We start from the raw sequence: 4,068 nt of genomic DNA, 5'->3' as shown, positions 1-4,068 counted from the left end.
AGTTTGGCCCAGTGAGGTGGTGGGTTGGGGACAGGAGCTGGGGACACGGAGGGGTGTGTGGGAGGAGGCTGGGGACTGTCCCCACTGCTGCGTGGCAGCCCCTAACCCTGCTCCCCTTTGCCTCCTCTGCCCAGGGCTCTGGGGGCCAGGCAGCCCCCACCGAACCTGCCAGGTCAAACGTGGCACCGAGTGCCAGGCCACGCTGAGGACCACCATCCCAGGGATGCACGCAGTGTCCTGTGGCACCCAGGCCACCATCCCAGGGATGCAGACAGTATCCTGTGGTGCTCAGCCATGTCCTGACTATGTCACTGCTGTTGTTTCCAGACCAGGCATCTGAAGGGTGCCCTTGGAAAGCTGGGGGTGTCTGGAGCTAAAAGAAACACTGATGTCAGTGACCAGATCACCCAGCAACTGCAGTAAAGGATGGGAGAGGGTTTCCTATGCCATGGGAGTTTCAGCAAGGCTGGGATTGCTGGAAGCAGCCTGTTCTGGGGGCAAGAGACAAGCAGGAGCTGGGAGAGCAGCAGAACCTGAGTAAGGCCACACTTGAGCAGTTTATCAGGATGGCTGAACAGCTGAAGAAGCAGGTGAGTCTGGGGAGGAGGATGGTCTCAGCAGGGTGGTCCTGGTCAGGGTCCAGGCCATATTCCCTGGATGGATGGCACTGTCGAGGCCCCAGAACACCCAGGCACACTGGCCACATCATCCTATCTCAGAGCAATTCTTTCCCCTCTTCTGCAGCTGGACAAGCTGGAGGTGATCGTGGAAGGTGCGGGGCAGGAGCAGGACAAGCTGTGTGTGGTGATGGAAGGCATGAAGCAGAAGCAGAAACTGCAGGCAATGGCAGATGGTGTGGAGGAGAAGGGCAAGCTGCGGATGGTGGCAGAAGGTGCATGGAAGAAGCAGGGCAAGATGTAGGCAATAGTGGAAGGTTTGTGGAAGGAGCATAGCAAGCTGCAGGTGACTATGGAAGGTCTGGAGAAGGAGCAGGACAAGCTGTGGATGATGGTGGAAAGTGGAGAAGAAGCAGGGCAAGATACATGTGACTGTGGAAGGCTTGGGGCAGAAGCAGAATGAGCTGCTGGCAATGGGGCAGGAGGAAGGGGAGGAGGAATGTGTGACTGTGGAAGGCTTGGAGCAGGAGCAGGCAGCCTGCACCTCCTATCACACAGACACCAGCGTGCAGCTGGGGAAGATCCTCCAATGGCACAAGAACCTCCAGGAGCTGATGGAATCCTTGATGTCGCAGCAGGCAGTGTGCTTGCTGCCTCCCAGGTTGGCCTGTACAAGTCAGTGCCAGAGTCCTGAGCAGAGTGACAAACACCCCTTGTCCCTTGTGTGCTTGGTGGCATAACTGGCCTGGGGGAGAGAGGCTTTCCAGACCAGCTGTGGTCCCTCACCAGGCTCTTCTGCAGCCCCCCAGGTCCCTCTGGCAGGTGGCACTGACCCCATGGGGGCGATGAGGCAAGCAGGGCCACAGAACTGTTTCTGCCTCTGCCCCGACACAAGCTGGCCCTGCCCTTCTGCCTCCATCCTTTCCCCAATGCTTTCCTGCTTTTCCCAGTTGCTGGAAAGACAACAGAGCCACCCTGGCTGCCGTGGCCAGCCAGAGCCACTTGGAAGCCAGAAGGGAACAGCTGAAGATGTATGAGATGCTGAGCCAGATACTGGCCTGGGAGCAAAATCAGGTGGACTCCAAGGTGAGTGGTTGGCTGTCCTTGCTACCCAAATTGGCCCCTTCAGGGCATCCCTGCTAGAGTCTCCCATTCTGGCTGTGCCCCCTAGGAGACTATGATTTCCCATCCTGGGGTGGCTGGCTGAGGGTGTGTCAATCTGCAGCTCCCGTACCACCTGGAGTGGAAGACTTTCCCTCAGCAGGTGAAGAAGCTCAGAGGAGAGAGAGGCCGATGATGTGGCTGGGGTTATCGAGGGCGAGGGATGGGGGCTGTGGGCAGGGACCTGCCATGGCCACTGCTCCCCAGGACCACAGGGACATAGAGAATCCAGCTGGGCTGCATGGGTGGGGGTCTCCTGCAGCAGTCAGAGGGGAGCCAGGAGGGATGGAGCCCAGCAGGGAGCACCTCCCAGCCCTCGCCCTGGCACAAGGTGATGCATGGGGTGCTGGGCGCTGAGCACTCCATGCCCCATCCCACAGGGAGCAGGCGGACAAGCCTGGAAAGCCAAGGGCTGCAGGGGCCTGGACACCATCACCTGCCCATCACGGAGACTCAGAGGCCTCAAGTCCCTTCCACCCATTCCCTGGGGGCCACTCCAGGCCCCCAGTAAGGTAGGGATGAGGAAGGGAGGGAGAGAAGGAGGGAGAGAAGGAGGGAAGATGATGGAGCTGGTGGGCCAGGATGGCCGCATGGACAAGGGTGATGGGATAGGCAGCTGCCAAATGCTCTCAACTCCTGCTGCTGAGGGTGTGACCCAGGCAGCTGGAACTGGCATCAGAGAAGGGCTTGGCCCCATCCTTGGTTCCCTGTCAGGGACATCCTCCTGGCCAAGAAAAAAGGCAGGGACCATTAATAAACAACTTTCCACCTGTTTTTTTCTTGGTACTGGTGGTGGATTATGTTTCTTTGCTTGGATTGATTGCAGGTTTTTTTGAAGTAAGATTAATTGTAAACAAAAACCAAATCAAAAACTAAAACAAAACCCCAAACCGACCATCTGCCTCACCAGGGAAAGGCCATGTATGATGGTCACAGGGACAGCAGGGCACCACCTTGCTACAGTCCCCGTTCTCCTTTCCCCTGGCCCTGGCAGGGCGCAGAGGAGCGAGGACAGGGGGAGGGGGAGGATGAGGAGTGTCCTGTGCAAGAAGCCAGGCTGGACTTTGGAAGCAAGAGGAGGAGCACACTTTGCTCCCGATGTTCAGGACCACAGCCCAAGTTTTCCTCAGCCTTCACTTCAAACCTCACCCTGACTGGAAGCCAAAAGCAGCTGGCTAAACTGACACACGGAGGTGTTCACCTCTCTGAATCACTAACAGCTTCAGGAAAACTGCACTGGCAGTTTTCATCCACTGGTCTTGCAGTTTTTTAGGGATACAATGGAAGAATGCACTGTTAGTCCCACCAAGGTTCACAGAACATGCTGTGGCAACCTATAAAGTGCCCTAAAAATGATACATCTGCTAGTTGATCACCCGCAGTTCCAAACTTACAGCAGGCAAGACACCTGCTCATCCCTCTGGGTGCAAGTCTTTCCCGCTGTTGGAATACTTGCCAGCGTTTTTAGGAAGAAAGTGTTTCTCTGCCTTTCTTTTCCCCTGCTTCTATGGCTCTTTGCTTCAGAGCAATTTGCCAGAGACCTGTGTGTTGCTGCTGTCAGCAGCAGCCTTCCCTCGTTCCCTCCTCCAAGGGTAAAAGTGATTCATGCTTTTGAGACCTCAAGAAAAGGAAAGGAATTAAAACTGGAGGTGCTTCCTTGGTGGGCCTTGGCTTCTGGAGACACTTCCTTAGTGGGCCTGGGCTACTGCAGGAGAGTACCAGACCAGAGCAGGGCAGTAATTTGTGTTCCCCAGATGAAGTAATATGCAAAAATAGGCCTGATCCAATCCTCTCAGGTGGTTCTTTATCACAGGTAGTCAGTAAGATTAAAACATGTATAATGACCACTTAATTTTCCAGAATCTGTAGTCATCTTGCTACATAACTCGGAATGCAGGGTCAAGACAGAGATACTCCTCTCTTTTCAGAACAAGTGGAAATAGAACAGTCTGTCTGAACCTGGATGTAACATGACTGAGGGTCCTCAAGATTTTCTTCTAACAAGTCTCCATATACACAAGGGGCAGTTTTGTCTCCTTCAGGCTCTCACTAAACCAAGAGCAGCAGCCAGAGCAATGAAGATGCACATGTGCTTTTTGTAAGAAGCTAAGTATGAGAAGAGTCTAATGGAAATTACTTAAGGATGCAGCTGTTAGGATAAAGCAGCACAATGATACAGCTCATGGGTTTACAAAGCAGATGGAGCTGGTAAGGCTTGGAATAGGAAGTATCTAACATGCTGGGATCTACAACAAGGAATGCAAACAAGGAAACCAACACACTGTGATTA

The sequence above is a fragment of the Chaetura pelagica genome, unplaced genomic scaffold, assembly GCF_000747805.2.
Source record: "Chaetura pelagica isolate M959 unplaced genomic scaffold, ChaPel_1.0 scaffold126, whole genome shotgun sequence".
Lineage (NCBI taxonomy): Eukaryota > Metazoa > Chordata > Aves > Apodiformes > Apodidae > Chaetura > Chaetura pelagica.
This window is presented reverse-complemented; position numbering follows the sequence as displayed.